At 36.0% G+C, this 21,735-nt stretch overlaps 1 long non-coding RNA gene across 1 annotated transcript in view; it reads left to right on the forward strand.

Annotated features, from left to right (window-relative positions):
- LOC140605513 (uncharacterized) overlaps positions 1 to 21,735 on the forward strand; it is a 29,621-nt gene that overhangs the window by 500 nt on the left and 7,386 nt on the right. The window contains exons 2-3 of the long non-coding RNA XR_012008169.1: positions 3,069 to 3,207; positions 5,596 to 5,708. This is a non-coding gene — a long non-coding RNA (uncharacterized lncRNA). The remainder of the gene's footprint in view (positions 1 to 3,068; positions 3,208 to 5,595; positions 5,709 to 21,735) is intronic.

Below are 21,735 nucleotides of genomic sequence, written 5' to 3' on the forward strand. Positions count from 1 at the left end.
CAGCCCAAATCTAAGCAATAGGCCTTGGGAGAATTATCCAAACCAGCTGGCCCTGGCTGTATCAGCAAAGACCCAGCCATGTGCATGTGTGGGTAGTCTGGGTACCATCTGCAGTAGCTTGGACTCACAGGTTCTGCAGGAAATGGGATCCCTACTTGTCCACCAAAGAGGTCTCATTAGGCAGGCTCAGACACACACATTTTCAATCACACAGCACAGAAATTTAGTGGTCTTTTTCACTTTGGAGAATGGATAATTTTTGTTGCATTTAAACTTTAAAGCAATTGATTTCTACAGAACTCTAGTGAGGTTCCAGCTTTAAATGGTTAATGCTAAATAAAGTGTCAATGAGTGAAATGACAAGGTGCTTTATTTTTCTTCTTTTTCAAATAGGCAACAATAGCAGCAGAGCAGAAATGAGTGGGTGGGGAATTGATGAAAATGGGGTGAAAGAAATGTTGATAGTTGTTGAAGCAAGGAGATTGATGGATTGGAAAGAATAATTATATGACTCTCTCAACTTTTGTGCATTTATAAAGTCAGGCCTAAGTAGGTAGGCACTAGGTCTTATGTCTCATTTAGGGCCAAAGAGAATATTGTAGCCAGTACCCCTGAATTCAAAGAGCTTGTCTACATGGTCTCAAGTTTGGTGCCCATAGGTTAAATTCATGAGACTTCAGTAAGGAAATGGCTATTACTAATAATATTTAAATATGACACTATACAAAGTCCACCCTCAATATGTCACTCAGTTGACAAAACCATGGTGCTCAAAGAAGGAATTAAAATTTGAATATGCCGGGGCACCTGAGTGGCTCAGTGGCTGAGCATCTGCCTTTGGCTCAGAGCATGATCCGGGCATCCTGGGATCAAGTCCTACACTGGGCTCCCCATAGGGATCCTGCTTCTCCCTCTGCCTATGTCTCTGCTTCTCTCTGTGTATCTCTCATTAACAAATAAATAAAATCTTAAAAAAAATTAATATACTGAATGTTTTGAAAAAGAAAGACACCTTAAATAATTGTCTCATTTCTGATAAGCCTTATTGGTCAATGCAATTGAATGTAATTGGGAATATTAAAATGAGAATTAAGGTTTCAGGTTGAGATTGGTGTTAATCTAATACATGTATTTTTGTGGCCTATGTTGGAGTCTTTGGAGGAAAAAAAATCTATCCTGTATACCAGTGGCCTCAGGAAAATGCCCAAAGGATCTATACTTGTTTTGTGCTGGGATCAGGGGTGGAGGGCAGCTTCATAAATCTAATAATGATCTGTCCTAACAGACAGACCATCTCTTTTCCCAGAGAGGAATAGCCACATCTTAGCTGACCATGAACTTCTTGGTTGAAATGAATAGGTTAAAAGAACAAGTAGTAATTATTTAGAGAGAGTGGGAGAATGCTACTTCTTTCCTAGGTTTGGAGACTGCTTTCATATGGAAGGTCTTTCATTAGCACAGCATTCCCCACCCCTGTCCCTCCCTCCCTCCCTCCCTCCCTCCCTCCCTTCCTTCCTTCCTTCCTTCCTTCCTTCCTTCCTTCCTTCCTTCCTTCCTTCCTTCCTTCCTTCCTTCCGAGGAGATAGAATCCCTTAGCTAGTTAGAAGAAGAACCTGGGCATGAGTAGCTATGAAGTCATTAGGGCTGTTCTAACCTGTCAGATACATGATAGAGACACAACTCTCTTTGCAGTGAGCTTAGGCTATTAACTCTCTTCCTGCCACAAAGACCTAATTGGGCTTGTGCCAGCAGGTAGGAGGCTGGTGCAGGAGCCCCCCAACAACTCTTGATGGTCATGTTGCACAAATCTCTGTAACTTGGAAAGATATGCCGTCATACTACAATGTAGCTTAACTGAAGCAGAAATTAGTCCCTAGAAATGTTCACATCAAGAAACTAAACTATGTAGCATTACCTTAAAACCCACATAATGAAGAGTGGGGCAGCTAATATTGAAGTTTGGAAATATTGTGAACCATGTTATTCAGCGACAGAATATTTGGTAAAAAGTATCACCTGTAATAACTCAAAAGGCATAATATATCCAATGAGCTCATAGGTCTTAATGAGGAGGTTAGAAAAAAACATTAGTACCACATGTTGCTTACTGTTAATTGCATTTGAAAAGGTGCTACAATCTCAGAAAAGATAGACTCATTTGCAAGAAATACAGAAAGGCCATGTGGGATTAGAAGGGGCCATTACTTCTTTCTCCAATAGACAAACTAGAAGTCATAGGAACTCCTTGGGCAGCAAAGCTGAATGACTGATAGAACTTAGCCCTGCTGATAAGGAAAAAAATCAAGGATTTTAGACATCACAAACGTTGTTAAAACTTGAAAAAAACATAGATTAATGTGGCATCCAGTAGATCCTTTCAGTTATACAATGTGGCTCAGGGAATTGAGGCTAAAGATGTGGTTCTCACCACAGAGCTTGATAAGCTCCAAGTACTTACTGGTAAGTCCAGACAGAGAGGCATGCATTTGAAAAAAAAAAATGCAATCTTGGCTATTGGGATGTGGATCTGACTAGAATAAAATAGGGGGAAAAAATGTCTTTTTTTGAGAATTGTACTATTTGGTAAACTATGAAACCATACTAAGATAATTTCAGACTCTTTGAGAGTTAAAAAAAAAATCACCCCTGAAATCGTAGTTTTCCATGAGCAGGGAGCAAACTGAAAAAGGGGCTCTGCATTCCAAGAGGGTATGTTCTTCAATGTCCTCTTCAAATGTGGTCAGGGAGAATAATGAACATAGAAGATCTTTCCAAAAGACAGAGCCAATTGCCATAGAAATTGCTGGACTATGAAGCATTTTCCAGGAATCAGAACTGAAGTATAATCAAGGATTATTACCTCTGCAGAGAAAGGCATAGATCTAGCATCTGCTGAGCAGGATTTAGAATCTCTATGAGCTAGTGATACAGAATGTCTTATATCCTTGGGTGTACCCCATTCTGAATGGGAATGCTAGGTTGTCCTGTTTGTGTTTCATGGTGCGTGGTGTCTATACAGGTGGAGAAAGTGAGGATGTGGGGAGAAAACTTATCTTTATACTTCATAGGTATATGAAGCAAGAAGCTCATAGCTGGACCAATACAAACGTTTTCTCACATCATCTTTTGATGCAAGGATTACCATTTCATCCAGATTCTAGACTTTGATGGATTCTTTGACTTTGGGTTGCCTTCCTAGGGAAAGAGGTGAGTCTATGTTTGTGTAGAAAGGGTAGTGTGTCAAACATTTGGTGGCAAGAAGGGAGAACTATGAGTTTTATAGGGCTGTTCACAAATATGCTGCTTCTCTTTCATTCCCTGAACATAGCATGATGGAACTTCCCTACCTACTTAAACTTCATTTGACCACATGGGTTGTTTTTCTCAATATAATGTGGGATGAACCAATTTTCATTACTTCCAGTAACAAGCTTACCAGCCAGTGCACTTCACCAAGCCCTCCTCACCATTATCACAGCTATCCCCAGCAGTTCAGATACTGGCTACTCCATTAGCTTGAGTCCAGGAGTGAGTTGCATGTGAAGCACATCCCAAAGGCTGACTGTACTAGAAATGTGTGTAGGCCAGAAATAAATTTAGCCCAGCCTGGCTGATATAATAGCCCTGGCCATTTATCTTTCTGACTTCATGGGAGCAAACCTGTCCATGGAGGGTATGTGTTCTGTTCCTGCATACCACAAGTCTTAAAGATTCAGTGATGCCTGGGGGAGGTGTATCAGAAAGCTCACTGTTTACAGATGTAAATTAAATCTTCCAACTTTGCCTTTATAAGTGATAAAAATGATTTGGTCCTAATCAGTGAATTCTTTGTCTGTCTCCATTGTTTCAAAATTCAAGTATAAAAGAAGAGTGTTGATCTCGACACATCAAATGCAATGTTTCTTTTTTTTTCCTTTTAAGATTTTATTTATTAATTTGAGATAGAAAGCAAGAGAGCAGCAGAGGGAGAGGGAAAAGCAGGCTCCCCACTGAGCAGGGATCCCAACGTGGGGATGGATCCCAAGACACTGGGATCATGACCTGAGCCTAAGGCAGACAGTTAACCAACTGAGCCACCCAGGCATCCCAAATGCAATGTTTCTTAAGAAACATTTGCCAGGCACTATTCTAAGTGATTTGTATATGGCATCTTACTTAAGCTTCACAACTACCTTATGAAGGAGGCTGTATTACTCCCATACCCTTATGACCCTAACAGATATTTTTAATATTAACAATCTTTACAGAGGAGGGAATGGAGACACAGAGAAGTTAATTACCTTGTCCAACAAGTTTATTTCACTTCTTTTATCTTTATGATTACCTATTTTATTAAGTAAGAGGGGACACCATCAAAAGTGAAAGACACATTATTCTTTTTATTTGTACAACTCTCTGGGACTTTTTGTTTGATTTTTAAAATTCTGCATTATGGGACACCTAGGTGGCTCAGTGATTGAGCATCTGCCTTCAGCTCAGGGCATGATCCCAGGGTCCTGGGATCAAGTCCCGCATCTAGCTCTTGACACGGGGAGCCTGCTTCTTCCTCTGCCTATGCTTTGCCTCTCTCTATGCAGGTCTCATGAATAAATAAATAAAATCTTTAAAATTCTACATTATGCTTTCAGTAGAAAAGGATTTAGGATCTTTAGGAATAACTTAGCATTATTCTCCAAATAAATAATTCACTAAAAAGAATTCCAAGCAAGGAAAGGAATCTAAGACTTTATTTTTAAAATTGTACTCATTAAGAGGCCATCAGAACAGAAAAATGAGAAACTCTATATTGTCTATTATAGTCAGTATACAGTCAAATTTGATTTCACATTGTATATGAGATTTTGAGTCATTAGACAGATTATACTTTAAAAAAATCTTTGAATTGCCTTGATATAGATATAGATACTGGTTGCATAATTAAATACTATTTAGATGTATATAAGTCTTTGGATCTGAACTTTCAAGCAGCATGGACATCTATCATGACTTCCCAAGGTGTCCATACTATCCTGGTTGCCCTTGCACTCTAAAAGGTGTCTTGGTATGAGCAATAGATTAGTGAGCCCCTCAACTATATACCATTTCTTGATTTGCATGCAAAAAGTCATATCTTGTATTTGAAAAAATGTACTATGGAAAAATAAGAGATAATTATTAGGCAAGAACGAATTAATTTTCTATCAAGGTAAAATTTCTATCAAGATAAAATTTAACTGTGCAATATAGGCATGGTTCTTGTAGCAAAAATATAGAAAGCATTACAACTGACTCTTGTGTAGTTTCCTTCGCGGATACTATAATGTACTTGATTAACTAGGGGAATGTTGATAGAAGAGTACTGTTTTTGTGGGGTGAGGCAAGGAGTTCTATATCCTTTATCACCAAGTATTTTTAGTAAGGAAAAAAGGAAGCTTATTTACCTTTTTTCCCAAAGGAATCACCAATCTAATTTGGATACATAGTTGATTAAGAATTTAAGGGCACTTAAGCCCTCAAAACAATCATGTATTATCACATTTTCATATAAAAGAGTTTTAGCCACCAGTCTGTTCTCTGATTGTTTATTTACAACCTTATTTGTAACCTTCTTTCCAGTATAAATTTACCTTGAATTGGTCTGGAGCCAGAATTTCTGACAGGTGGAGTCAAGCAACTAATGATGTTAGTGTTTCAGCTGCATTTGCTGCTCAGGATATAACCCCATTAAGGTATGTTAGATGGAGGAAGAGTCTTCAGCATAAAAGGGTTATGAAAAGAAATGCAATTAAGTAGGTGGGTGGAAGCTCAATATATTGTAAGTTCTTAATGTTGGAAATTTCCATTGTTTATACAATTTTGTCCTAGAACTTTCTAAATAATAGATCTCTAAGTTCCTTTTTAAATTGTTAATCAGAATAATCTTCCTTGATCCTGATCCCTTTTCAGTCAATATCTGCTTAATCAATCAGATGTGAAGATAGACCAAATAGTTTTATAATAGACCATTATATACTTAATATATTCTCATTAGCATTCATATGAATCTTTTAAAGGTCAAGAGGTCTCATATGTATTTTAGCTCTAAAGTGTTATATGGTATATATCAGTCATTTAATCTTTCAAGAATGTAGGTATAAATATTGAGGGATCCTACCATTAAATAGCATATTCAAAGAAAAGTTGTTTTTTTCTTTTCTGATAATTCAGAAATAACTCACCTAGGCTGTTTGTAATTCTATTTAAGGTCCCATAGATTAGTGATCTAAGGTTAGGTAAAGAAACATTCCTGCTGAAGCCATTGGTGATCTCTCATATTTGAAAGGTGTCTCCATTTTTCTAATTATTTTACATTCATATTAATTCATTTGATATAATAAGCTGAGTTAGGTATTGCTACTTTCACTTTTAATATGAGAATATTCAGGCCCCAAATTATAGCCCAAATCAATAGGGCTGAAATTGAAAATCAAGTCTTCTTCCAAGTCCAGTGTTTTCTTTTTCAGAAGAGCACTGTTCTGTGTTAGTTGTAATAGGTGTTTAGAAAACTCAGTGTGTAGGGGTGCCTGGGTGACTTAGTCAATTAAGTGACTCTTGATTTCAGATCAGGTCATAGTCTCAGGGTTGAGATATCAAACCCTAAGTCTGTCTCCAAGCTAGGTGTAGAGTCTGCTTAAGATTCCCTCTCTCACCTTCTGCCCCTCCCCACTCTAACAACAAGAACAACAACAACAAATCCCCCTCAATATGTATTTATGTTTGTTTGATTTTAACTAGAGGCCTATGTAGTCTCTATATTCATAGAGAAGATACAAATAACCACCACATATTAATTTAAAAGTACAAATTTTAACTATGTATACCTCACATGGATTGATTGCTAGGATACATTGAAACCAATGTACTTTTGCCACACAACACAGAAGAGTCCATGCTAAGATTAAAAGAGGGTCAAACATTGTTCTTTCTAATTTATTCATCCAAGTGAATGCCTTCATTATTCATGACTGGTCACAGAATGGGCATCATTGTATTCAAACACCAATAGTACAAGTGCCCGATATAGTTCTCCACTCTTGAGCTTCATGGTTGGTGTTCTAAACTCTTTGCCTTGACCTATACCAAAATCAGTAGCTTTTTACCTTATACAAATACAGCGATATTGGCCACAGTGACCTGTTTTAATCCTCACTTCAAAGTGAGATCAGATTTCAGGAGCCCAGCTCAGATGAAATACAATGTTCATCTCTGGCCCGTTGACAGAGCTGTAGTTCTACAGCTGTTAGATTCCATTTTGAACTGGCTGTCTTGCAGCAGTGGGTGGATTCACATTTTCTGTACATATATCACTTTAAGATGGAGATGAAAATGCTCTGTGTAAATGTAAGTTATTATCAACCATTTACAGGATTAAGGACTTCCCCAATACAGGCTGATGCCAGATATGTTATTAGTTCTGAAAAGCCATTACAGTTTATGGTGTCAGTGATCTGATGAGAGAATATAATAGGGACATCATCTCTGTGACCCAGCAAAATATCATTTAGACCTTCGATGAGATGGAAAAAAGACATTAAACTTATGGAATATCTTAAGGTACAAAGAATGGCAGGAGAATGTTAGGTGACCTTGTGTATCAAGTCTGTCATTGTTTCCAGGGATAGTAATAAAGGCTAAAATGGCAGATGTATCCACTTAAAAAATGAAGCCTTTCTAAAATACTTGGGAAATTGCATAATTAAAATAAAATAATCATAAACCACTGTGTGGTAGAAACCAAGCACAGCATTAATAACCACACAAACAGAACTTCTTCAAACTTCAAGCTAACTATCCAACCATAATTTGTTTTTATTTTGAGTTATACCACAAAATTCAGTCCTTTACTTCTCCAGTTCCCAGTTGCAGATTAGATACACAAACAGCCATTTTGCATAATGTAAATTTGAAGTTTATTTGTATATGAATTCCATGTAAGTTTATTAAACCCCCTCACTTACTTATATCCCCATGCATCTATTTATCCACCAAACAGAATGACTGATAGGGGACGAGTTCATTGTGTCTTGGCCTAAAATGTGTTTGTTTTCTGTCCTTTCCTCCCACCAACTTTCTTTTTACTGCTATGAATGTTTTGCTGATTTTACTTTTGAGAATCATTGCATTTCCTTTGATCTGCTTGAGCTATATCTCAGTAGACACCAGAGGGGAGTCAGAATCAGTATACCTAAGTAGCAACACTGATAGGGAAATTAGTTGTTAGTGTAAGTGAGAAACAATCTGGAAGAAATTTAGGAGGAAAAATCCCCCTCCATAGCTACATGTCTCCTACTTCATTTATATTTATTTCAAAAGGAATAGGAACTATAGCATGAAATACTCTGCCAGAGAAAATATGCTGTCTAAATGGGCAGCTTCAGATGCATTCTAAGTTGTAAGCAGGGACAAGAACCTAATATCAGTCAAATGTTGATGATGATGCTCTGCCCAATCATGTGGTTGTTATTGTCATCATATTTGCACCCCTGGCTACCAAAACTTTACATTTTTGTAGAAGAGTACAAACATTTTCTTGTGAATAAGCTCAGAATTGCAAAATAGCTGTGTAAAGTAGACAGATGTTATTGTCTGTATCTTACAAATAAAAGTATGTAGGACATAAGATATGTAATTCACCCATTGTCACATAGTTGGTGAGTGGCGGAGAAGAGATTTACAACCTCATTTTTTCTGGAGCTCAGACTTGTCACTACTTTCTTAAACTGCCTCCAGAAGCAGTGCATACTTAGGACCTGGTTAAAGAGTCAAGTGCTATTTGAAAATACTGTCTCTCATCTAGGTAATCTGAATAAGCCATTCTGGCCTGTATTTAAGATTTCTGAGTGCTACAGAAGCTACCACCTTAATAAGAATATTCTGGAAATAGAAAATTCTGATTATTTTGTGGAGATGGTGCAAGTTATAGGAGCTAGGAGGTTATGAATGGCCAGAGGGTAAGACCAAGGGGTAGTCCATTGAAAAAAGTTTGGATGCTCATTATACAATTACATCCTACTATTACTATGCTCTCATAAGTTTATGTCAATCTATATAGCATCCATGGCTGCTAAATGGTGGGGAAAGCTCTTGAGCTTCATGGTTGGTGTTCTAAACTCTTTGCCTTGACCTATACCAAAATTAGTAGCTTTTCTTTCCTCCATTAATACATATGCTGTACAAATTTGTGTGTATGCACATATATACACATGCATGTGGGTGGTCGGATAGAGTTCCTCTAGACTCCCCTCCATACCCTTTTAGTAACTCTACTTGAAAATTTAGTACTGCTTCCATGTAGGGGACAGAGTTGACTAATGACAATTATCTTAATTGGTTAGACAGGAGGCCAGGAAGTGCTGAAAGTAGAAGCTTCTAAGAGCAAAAAGAGATCCTGCCGATTGATCGATATCAAACCAAATTCTAAATTTAGATGCCTCTTAAGTCCCATTTTATTCATAATCTCTTAATCACCATGGCAAAGGAGTTCTTACATCTCCTGTAGTTAGTATCAGGGCAAGAAGTGGGGTCTCTATTCTCTCTGTGTCTGTGTCTGTGTCTGTCTGTCTGTCTCTCTCAGTGTTTAAAACATTTTTAATTTTAGAATAGGTTTAGATCTACAGAAAATATATAAACATAGTGCTGAGGGTTCTAATTATACTTGTCACCTAGTTTCCCCTATTGCTAACTTACTATGATAAATTTGTCACAAGTAAGCAATAAACATTGGTATGCTACAATTAACTGAATTTCCTACTGAATTCTGATGCCAGTAGTTTTTCCCTAATGTCACTTTTCTGCTCTAGGATCCCATCCAGGATATAACATTGTATTTAGACATCATGTCTTCTTGGTTTTGTCTGGCCTATGACAATTTCTCAGACCTTCCTCGATTTTGATGACATTGACAGTTTTGAAGAGTTAATGGACTATTTTGTAGAATGTTTATTAATTTGGTTGTATTGGATGTTTTCTCATAGTTAGGCTGGGGTTATGGGTTTTTGGAGGGAAGACCATAGAGGTTAAGTGCCATTGGCATCATATCATATTAGGTCTACATGCTAATAATAGGTCTATATGCATCACTGTGCATAATTAGGTCTACATGCATCAGTATGATGCCTCATCAATGATGTTAACCTTCGACACCTGGCCAGGCTTAGACACCTTTGCCAGATTTTTCTCTGTAAAGGTACTTCTCCACCCTTTTACTCTTTGAAGGAAAGTCACTTGGCATAGCCTCTACTCAAACTTGGAAGAGAATTGTGTGGCTTTACTTCCTGGGTATTAGACTATCTACATAAGTTATTTGGAATTTCTTCCATTTGAAGAGGTTCTTTTACATTTAAACTTTCTTATACCACAACTATGCTAGTGACAAATTGTCTCAGTTTTTGTTAATTGCAAAATGTCTTTGTTTTGCCTTCATTTTTGAAGGATGTCTTTGATGAATTTAATATTCTAGGTTGACAAATTTTTATTTGCTTTCACTATTTTATTTTTTCTTTCTATTTTTTTTTTTTCTGGCTTGCATTGTTTCTGATGAGAAGTTAGCAGTTGTTATTATACCCCTGTAGGTGGTGACTGATTTCCAGATTTTCTCTTTAAAGTTGGATTTTAGCAACTTGTTTATGATGTTCATAAGTGTGTTTTTCTTTGTATTTATCTAGATTGGTTTGTCTTGAATTTATTGGATTTATGCATTGATAATTGTTATCAGGTTTGGGAATTTTTTTGGCTATTATTTCTTCAAATGCTTAAAAAACAACAACTTATTTTCTCTCTTCTCTCCTGAAATTTGAATTACATCATTGGACCATTCGTTACTATTGCATTGGTGAGGAGGACTTTATTTTTGTGTATGTGTTTGTATGTTTGTTCTATCTCTATGTGTTTCCATTTAAGTAGCTTCATTTGAACTATCTTTAAGTTTACTGATATTTTCTATATCAGTAAACAGCAATGTCTAATTTGCTGTTAAGCTAATTTCACTCTAGGTATTGAACTTTCACCTTTAGAGTTTCCATTTTTTTTTAATAGTTTCCATTTAACTTTTGTGATGATTTATTTGTTAACTCACTATGTCCATCTTTTCCTTTAAGGCATTGGAGTTATTTATGATGGCTCTTTTAAAGCCTTGATATGATCATTTCAACTCAACATTTGTGTAATCTCTGTGTAATTGTATAAACTTTCCCCCTGATTAAGAGTCACATTATCTTTTTTCTTCTTATATCTAATAGATTTTTACTTGGGGGTGGATGTTGAGAATGTTACATTTTTGATAAGCTCATTGTCAATCTCAGCTTGTTCTGGTCAGAGTTTGGTTTTAGGTTTTGCTGGAATAGGTCTAGAGTAGCCTAGCTCCTCAAGTGAGGCTTTTCTATAGAGTCCAGGATCTCACTCAAGGGCAAGTGTGTTCAATGAAGCCTTTCCACTCTGTCTAGTCAGAACTCCAAGGTCTGCCAGTATAGTTCATCACCTCCCAGGATCTCCGTTTGGCTCATGGGTCCCCACTAGTGGTTTCCTAGAGATCTCACACAGCATTCTTATATTTGTACAACTTCATGTTTGGCCAAAAGCAAGAGGAGTTCTTTCTAGATTTATGGGGCTCCTTATTTATGCAGGTCACTCCTCACTGGTCCCTGGAGCCACACATAACAATCTTCTCAGAAATGCTGGACTTTCATGTTTTTCTCCTGACTGACAAGACTGCTGCTCTCTCTTGTACTCCAATTCCTTATACTGCAATCTGGATATTGGCTCCAGGCAGAAAGTATGGTGCATTTGGAGCTGACATTGTATATTTTCCTTATCTCAAGAATTACATTCCTGCACTGTTTTCCATCATCTGAAAGGAATTGTTTCACATATTGTGTCCAAATTTAGAGTTCCTTGTGATAAAATGATGAAGTAGAATATTGGTTTTTGCCTAATAACTAAAACTAGAAGACTTATTTTGATAATTATTTAGTCATTCAAGTATTCCAGAGATATTGTTTTCTCAGATATTACTCCAAATCTGTTATTGTTTCCAAGGCATAGCATCCACCAGTAAATATATAAGGTAATGCAGATTCTGTATTACAAAAAGTGGGGAATCTAGAACATCAGAATATTTTAAATGAGTGACTATTGGAAATAGTACAGGTTATTCTACATCATAAAAACCTAATCAAGGAACAGAGAAAGACCCTGTAAATGTAGAGATATTCAAAGATACTCAGCTTTTTCAAGGACAATGTCAGATCCCTAAGGCACAGAGGAACTAACAGATAAAACAATTAGAAACCTTTTGTTTTGAGTCACAATTCACTCATTTTGTTGAAATTTCAGATTTTCATGTGATTGGTATCAGGCCTCCAAAACTCGAGCTTTAAAGAATATATGAATATGATGCTTTAACTTTACACTTTATCTACAATTAGCTCTTAAGAATGAATTGACTGGTATTTTTAAAAATTCTCTTACTATCATGACCTGGATATCCAGCATCTTTTTGGCAGAAAGGCAGGAATATTGGTGATAACTATGTGGTACCAGGAAGAAACAGCACCAAAAAAGAACTCTTTTTAGAACAAAAATAAAATAAATAAAATAAACTGCAATAAACTAATTAGAATAATTAGTTATAAGAACATGAGGAAGTCACTGTCTTCTGAAACCTCACTTTTTCTAGTAATAAGTATATATGAAGAAAGAACTCACTTGTTTACGTAGCACATGTATATATGAAAGCACTTTTAAATAGTAAAATGCTACATATTATAAAATTATAGCTAAATTGAGTGTTTTGCGGTATGTTTTAAGGGACATCAGAAGACATCAACACATATCCTTTGTTAGCTATTAATGCCTAAAAGCCCTATGATTTGATTATTTCTCTTTAAGACTTTGACTTCAGAGGGCCCCACCTGGAATGAATGAGGAATTAGTTTCTGTGCTAGTTTTGTTCACTGAACATCGAACTGAAGAAAATTGAAAGTAGAAACCTAAACTTTTTAAAAAGAGAGGGTTGGGAAGTCCTGGAGTTTGGTGTACCATTAGCATGAGCAGGCCTAGAACAGTGAAGTGGCCTGAGAAGAAGGGAATAGCATAAAGCAAAATGGGACACAGACAGAAGGGAGCGATCTTGATACAGGAGCTGACCTCTGCACTCTGGTTTAAACCCCACCCTAAATGGAAATTTTTGCAGCATTCAACACGCAATCTTTGTAACAACCCCCACCAATACACATAATGTAAGGGGCAGCAGTTGCACAAAAGGCAAGCTATTAGAGATAGTTTAATTTTAGTTTGAAGATTGATATACTAAATTTTCTCTTAATTCTGTGGCCAAAGCATGTAAAGTGACTTGCTCTTAACACAGAGCTTGTTGGTATTAGATTTGGGACTGAGCTGAAGGCCCCTGGCTTTTGGCCCTTGGTTCTTTCCACCTGTCTAGGACACTTTTTATGTCTCTGGTTATGGGCACTGTAAGTGAGGACATAATGTGCCTGCAGTCCTAGCACAAACCAGAGGCATGATTAAATCTCTGCCATGGTTTCTAAATGTATGCTCATACTCCCAGGTGTTTCCAGACCTCTTTAAGCATGCTCTAGTAAAGTTTTGGACAGAAATATAGATGTGTGTTTCTCTCTACAGACAGTGATCTATCCTTATAGTATATATCATTGTTTTTTGTAATCCTGTGCTGGCATTGTTACTACCCAAGAGGTTAAAAAGATTGATGTATAACCTGGAGTGCTTTCCATTCCAAGAAGAAATACATGTTGCAAAACTGTCTTCTGGTTTTACTCATTGCCAAAATGTTATTCCTGAGGTTGTGTAGCCACATGGAAAGGCACCCTTAGTAGGTCTTGCACTCAAAATTCTGTAGAATGAGTAATTTTATGTGTTAATAAGGAACCTAAGACATGGAGTAGAGTACCAACAGGATAGATTTCATCTTCTCCATGTCTAAAAAAAGACTATCCAAGAATTATTCCCAGTTCATTATAGCTCAGTTCAAAAAGAGAATAATGAGATTCTAAAAGCCTAACTCCTTCTTTTTAACCAATAAAAAAGCATAGATGATACCCAAGGATAAATGCCCACACAGTTTGTAGCGAAGCTACGATGAAATCCAGTCCCAGGGACTCAGTCCAGTGGTCAGGGCTCCTGTGAGGATTCATGCTATCCCAATGGAAAAAAAACCTAAGTCAGGAAAATATCTTGAATAACTGACTTTTTCACATAAAAAAAAGAAGAAGAAGAAGAAAGAAGAAGAAAGAAGAAGAAGAAGAAGAAGAAGAAGAAGAAGAAGAAGAAGAAGAAGAAGAAGAAGAAGAAGAAGAAGAAGAAATAATAGAGGAGCACCTAGGTGATGGAGTTGGTTAAGTGTCTGACTCCTGGTTTTGGCTCAGGTCTGATCTCATGGTAATGAGATAGAGTCCCACATCAGGCTCCACATTCAACACAAAGTCTGTTTGGGTTTCTCTCTCCTTCTCCCTCTGCTCTTCCCCCAACTCTCTCTCTCTCTCTCACTCTAAAATAAATAAAATTGTTTTTAAAAGTGAAACAATAGAGTATTTCAGGATAGACTGTCAAAACATATGTCTGTTATTGGGTCTGACACAATTGGATATACAAACACAGACACATACACACACTCAGAAAGCTATTCTAGATAAAAATTGGGTGAAATTCCCCAAGTTGCTGCTTTGTCAGCCACTGGCATCATCAAATATTTTTAATCTCTTTTCTGAGCGCAACTCAGATATTCAACAGCTGGGAATAAATAAGCAATATAAATCTCTATTTCTTGAAAAGAGAAATGAAGTCTATACCTTTCAGATAACTTAATAACCTTAGCATCAGAAATAAATATCCAGCTCTCTGTGTAAATTACACTGGGTCTTGGAATATTGTACTCAGCCTTGAGTTATTTGTTTCATATATCGTATCTTTATGTATACAAATTAGAAAGAAATGCTTTGAAACATGATTAAATTGTGATTACAGAGAGGCACAGGATGATATTATAATTCAGAAGCATTCCTTTCTATGGGTTCTCTGGTTCTTTGCTATAATTGCGTTTAATTAAATAACTGCTCTAGAATTGCATGTCAGGGCAAGCATTCTCAGTGTCAAGGGAAGTCACTTAGTCACTCTCATGTCAAAATAGTATATAATCTTGCTCAAGCAGGTGAAGGTTCATCATCTGATGATCACAAGCTTTCCAAACTGTTCCTTCCAAGCCTTACAAGCTGTTACAGCTTTTGTAGAGGGCTGGGGTCAAAAACAAGCTTGGCAAAGTTTTTTTTTTTTTTTTTTTTTTTTTTTTAATTTTTATTTATTCATGATAGGCACACAGTGAGAGAGAGAGAGGCAGAGACACAGGCAGAGGGAGAAGCAGGCTCCATGCACCGGGAGCCTGACATGGGATTCGATCCCGGATCTCCAGGATCGCGCCCTGGGCCAAAGGCAGGCGCCAAACCGCTGCGCCACCCAGGGATCCCTAACAGTTTTATGGTTCAAGTTGAGTTGTGATTCTTTGTTTGAACAGTGACCAGGCCTGTTGCATGGCCAGTCTGATCTTTGTACTTGCTATCAAGGCTTCATACCCACCTGCACAATCATGCTGATTCAGCATGGGTCTTCATCTGGGTCCATTCTTCCATGGTTAACCAGGTGCATTGAGCAGTAGGTAACTATAGAGGTAAAGGTGGTAGGTGGGCCTTCTCAGAAAGGCTTTGAAAAATTGAAATTGATCTTTACTATGATGGCAATAAGTTTAGGCACTGGATAGACAGAAGCCTATGTTCTAAGAGAAACCACTGAAGATTTTTGGGTAGCTCATTCACTGTCAGCTTAACACTTCATTTTAATCAGAATGCATTCTGCAAGGAGCTCATATCTGATATGCAGAACAATGAATTTGTATCTGCTTGCATTTAGAGCCATCCATAAAAGGAAAACACCCCAGCACAAGATGTATCATACCCTATCTCTCCAAATCATAGTCTCCCAGAGTCACAGATTTCATTATGTAAAAATTTTATTATAAATTTTGTTTGGATCACTGAGTTCTTGATCTTTTTTGCTGTTGTTTAACAAAACAGTATTAAATTCAACATATTAATGTTTTAGACAATAAATAAACTGTACTTGAGAGGAAAGAAATCTGTGTTTTATGTATATATATATATATTCATATATGTTGAATATGTTTGTTTTGTGTTTTTTCTTAGATTATTATAAGGTTCATAATTTAGAAGGTTGTAAATCAAATGTTAGAATTTTTAATTCTGTAGATAATTGGCAAAACAGATGTATACCTTTGTTTGGTGCCCTGTATATGTTCATCTTTAAGGTTTCAAGATGACAGTAACAGAATCAAGTCTGATAATCAGCACTGTCTGGCTTGTTGGACACACTGAAGGAGCAGGCCCAGCAGAAGCTCATTTGCATGAGGCTCCCAAAGCCTCTTGGATAAATTTATCTGCAGGAAGAAAGAAACCATCCATTGCTTGCTCAGTGTCCTGGGTCCATCATGGTATTGGAGATAGACATAGGTGAAGGCAGGAATTAAATGACTTTTTTTCTAATCTTTGCATCACATTGGGGCACAACTGTGCTATCCTAAGACCCCTCTAACATGGCAGAAGAGGACACTCCTTTTTCCCAATGTATTTATAGATCACCTTTCAGCTCTGAAGCCTTCCAGCTTTAAGGGACAAGCTGGGGTGTCCAGTGGCAGATGTCATAACATCATTTCACTAGATCACATTTCCTTTCTTAAGAGAGGAATATTGGGGTAACACAAGCAGATTAGGAACAAAGGATAGCCATTTGTGTTCAAGTTTGGCTACCAATTTCCCAAGCTATTAACCACTTGGAGCTTGGATTATACATTTATTTTAACTCGTATTACCAATGAGAAAACCAAGATTCCTTTTTTCTTTTATCCTAAAGTTTTCATATCTCTTGCTAGTGTGACTGATTCAAATAGTTAGCATGTATGCAATAGACTGATTAGTAATATCACTGCAACAGCTTATAATGATCTCCCTATATTGCCTTTTGATTCCCACAGCTATGGCAAACAGCCTATATTTGTAAAATATTATATAATATTAATGGTTAATAATGTACTCTTTGGAGCCAGACAGCCCTGGATTATAATTAAACTTTTAAACTTATTAGCTGTATGATCTTAGGCAAGTAAAGTAACCCCTCTATAACTCAGTTTCATTAACTGTAAAATGTTTATAAAAAAATAGTTCCATACTTAGATTGCTGTAGGGTTGAATGATTAATACTTGTAAAGCAATTAAAATAGTACTTGACATACAAAAATATTGGAATAAATATTAACTCTTAATACCATTATATTGTTACAAAAAGATAAAACATGAACACAGGATCCTCACCATTATGGTAGTCTAGAAAATTTTATTGATTCCATGTAGGTTCTGAATAGACCTTTACGTGGTCCTTGTTTCCAAGGTCACACAACCAACTTCAGTTCTTTAATTATAATATGAAGTTGGTGAATATCAATGCAAGTATTTGTCACTTTTGCAATCTGTTAGTATGATTATAAGACTTAGTACTTGGAGGGAAAGAGTGAGAATCCCTTGAGATAAAGAACTGGCTATGACCAGAATAGTTTTTTTTTTTTTTTTTTTTTTTAATTGTGTTAAATATTTCTTAGAATCCCTCAAGACCCATTGAACATGAAGGCATTTCATCCAAAGCTGCCAAATACTGGGAACAATACAGTAAACACTACAGAAGTTTCCATATCTTTATCAGTTCTAAAGCATTAAACATTAAATGAATTATAAATTAAAAGTGGATTAATTCATTTATGAAGTTCAAATTGAGGAATGGGGTATATTACTCAATTAAGCTATTTATTCTGAAATTGTTGTAGGTTCAGAGGCAGAGACCATACAGAGAGACATTATGTACTCTTTAAGAAATTTCCCTAATGAGAAGTGACTCACAAAACTGTAGTAAAATAACACAATCAGGATTGATACATTCAAGATTCAGAACATTTCGATCATCACAGAGATCCTTCCTGTTGCCTTTTATTTTTTTTAAGATTTTAATTATTTTTAGAAAGAAAGAGAGAGCAGGGGGAGGGGCAGAGTGAGAAGGAGACTCCCCACTGAGTGCAGAGCCCAATATGGGGCTCAATCCCAGGACATGAAGATCATGACCTAAGACAAAATCAAGAGTCTGATGCCTAACTGACTGAGTCACCCAGGCAACTTTCTTGTTGCCTTTTAAACCCATATCCACTTTCTTCCCATCTTACCACCTTCATAACTCTTAGCAACCATTAATCTGTTCTCTGTTTCTTAAAATTATGTACATTGGGGAATGTTATATAATGGAGTCATACAGTATGTAAACTTTGGGGACTTTTGTTTTTTTATTCAATATAATACTTTGGAGTTTCATCCGGATGTGCATACTGGTAGCTTGTTCTTTTTATTACTGAGTAATATTTTGTGGCCTCATTAATGTAATACAGCCTCATTAAACATTCCTCCTTTAAAGTATGTCTGGGATGTTTTCGGGTTTGGGGGAATTACAAATAAAGCTGCTATGAACATTCATATACAGATTTTTCTGTGAACATTAGCTTTTACCTGGGAAAAATGCTCAGGGGTAATTGTTGGATCAAATTATGGTTGCATATTTAGTTATTGAAGAAAAATCCAAACTGTTTTCTAGACTGGCTATACCATATTACATTCCCATTAGCCATGTAGCAGAGATTGTGATCTAGTTTCTCCAAATTCTCACTGGAATGTGGTATTGTTATCATTTTTTATTTATTTTGATAGGTGATACCTTGTTATGGTTTTAATTTCTATTTACCTCTTGGAGAGTAAAGATGAGCATCTTTTTATGTGCTTATTAGCCAAGAATTTCTGTTTATCCTCTTTAGTGAAATGTCTGTTCATCTTCCCACATAGTCTAGTTGGATTGTTTGTTCTTTACTGTTGAGTTTTGACAGTTCTTTGTTTTTTTCTAGATGCTGATTTTCTTTCTTTCTTTCTTTTTTTTTTTTAGATGCTGATTTTCATTGGAAATGTAGTTGGCAAATACTTTCCTTCAGAGTGTACTTGCCTTTTCACTCTTAAACCGTCTTTGGCTAAGGAAAACTTTTTTAATTTTTATGAAATCCAACATCATCTTTTGTGAATTGTGCTTTTGGTGTCCACTCTAAGAACTCTTTACCTTGTCACCAATCCAAATATTTTCTGTTATGTTTTTTTTCCATGAAAGTTTTATAGTATAACATTTTACATTTGATTCCATGATCCATTTTGAGTTTTATCTTTGAATAAGATATGCAACCTTGGTCAGATGTCCAAACACTCTAATATCATTTTTTGGAAAGGCTACTTTTCTTATTGAATTTCTTGCATCATTGTTAAAAATCAATGGGATATACTTGTGTGGATCTATTTCTGAGCTCTGTTCTATTCTGTTCTAATCTGTGTGTCTGTGTCTTCACCAATAACACATAGTTTTGATTACTATCTGTACATAACAAGTCTTGAAATTGGATTGACTGATTCCTCCAACTTGATTCTTCTTTTTCAAAGCTATTCTAGTTCTTTTGCTTTTTCATATAAATTTTAAAATAATCTATATTTATGCAAAAATCTTTCCGAGATTTTGATAAGAATTTCATAAAATGGGGATCCCTGGTGGCTCAGCAGTTTAGCGCTTGCCTTTGGCCCTGGGGCGATCCGGGAGTCTCGGGATCGAGTCCCACGTCGGGCTCCCGGCATGGAGCCTGCTTCTCTCTCCTCCTGTGTCTCTGCCTCTCTCTCTCTCTCTCTCTCAATGTCTATCATAAATAAATAAATACATCTTTAAAAAAAAGAATTTCATAAAATTTACCTACCAATTTGGGGAAAGTTGACACTTTCTTTTTTATGTTGAGTTTTCCAATCCATGAATGCATCGTATATTGAAATATTCTTTGATTTCCTTCATCAGCATTTCATAATTTTAGTATAGAAGTGGTATACACATATTACTAGATTTATAGTTAAGTATTTTTTGACTGATTATAATGATGTCATATTTTTAATTTCAGTTTACAAGTACACATGATAGTATAAAAAATACAATTGATTTTTGCAAGCCTATCTTAGGTCTTGCAATAGCTAATGGTATCCTACAGTAGTTTATTAAAATGAATTAGGAAGGTTTCCCTCCTACTTTTTGGAAGAGAGTGTTTAGAATTGGTACAGCTCTTCTTTAATCATTTGGCAGAATTTTCACTGAAAACATTTGGGCCTGGAGATTATAAGTAATTTTTTGAAATTATGAATTCAACTTCCTTACTAGTTATATAGGACTGCTTGAATTATCTGTTTCATGTTGAGAAGATTGTGGCAGATTTTGAGGAATTGACCTACCTCATCCTAGTTGTCAAATTCATATGGGTGAAGTTATTCCTTATTATCTTTTGGATGCCTGCAATGCCTAGAGTGATATCCCCTGATGTCTACATGTCTGTAGTAATATGTTCTGTGTCATCCCTGATATTGGTAATTTGTATCTTTTTTTTTAGTCTTGCTAGCAGTTTGCCGATTTTATTGATTTTTCAAAAAAATTAGCTCTCCACTTCATTGATTTTCTCCATTGCATTCCTGTTCAATTTCATTGAATTCTGCTCTTATCTATATTATTTCCTTCCTTCTGCTTGCTTTAGTTTATTTGGCTTTTATTTTTTCTAAGTTCTTTGGATGAGAACTTAGATTTTTTGATTTGAGCTTTCCTCTTTTCTAATATCTGTACGTTAACTGCTACAAATTTTCCTCTTGTACAGTTTTAACTGTGTTCTATAAATTTTGATATATTCTATTTTCATTTTCATTCATTTAATGTAGTTTTTATGCCTCTTGAGGCATTTTCTTTGACATATGGATTATTTAGAAGTGTACTGTTTAGTTTCCAAATGATTGGAGATTTTCCTGTTATATTTCGGTTCTTGATATATAATTTGTTGCTATTGTTTTCAGACAAAAAACATCTGTATGGTTTACATTCTTTAAAAATTCTAAGGCTTGTTTTATACCTGAAATGTTGTCTGTTTTGGCATCTGTCCCGGGTACTGGAAGGAATGTGTATTTGGCTGTTAAAGGAATGTTCCATAAATGTTGATTAAATTCTGTCGGTTGAAAGTACAGTTGAATTCTTCCAAATCCTTGCTGACTTTCATTCTAATTATTCAAAACTTCTTGAAAAAGGGTGTTGATTGTATCTCTTTGCATAACTTTTTTAATGCTTTCTGTAGGTATGACTATACACATAGAAATATGTATATATCTAAAAAACTGGAAAGATATATGTATATATCACATCAGAGTTTACTAGTGTCACCATTTCACTAGTTTAAGTGAAGTACAGAAAACTACCCTCCCTCATTTGTAATATCATTGCCTTAACTATTTCCTCTATACACATTTAGAACCACATAATACTAACGTTTGCTTCAATTTTCAAACATAATTTAGGAAATTCCAGAAGAGAAATCTGTTTGCTTACCATGTTTTTCCTTCCTTTTTGGTGTTCCAAAATTCCCTTGTTTTTCTCTTTCCAGTTTTTTAGCCATTCCTTTTGAAACATCTTCTAGTAAAAGATTCTCTTAGTTTCCCTTCATCTGAAAATGTGTTAATTTTCCTTTCGTGTGTTCTGTTT

This window comes from Canis lupus, chromosome 15 (assembly GCF_048164855.1).
Source record: "Canis lupus baileyi chromosome 15, mCanLup2.hap1, whole genome shotgun sequence".
NCBI lineage: Eukaryota > Metazoa > Chordata > Mammalia > Carnivora > Canidae > Canis > Canis lupus.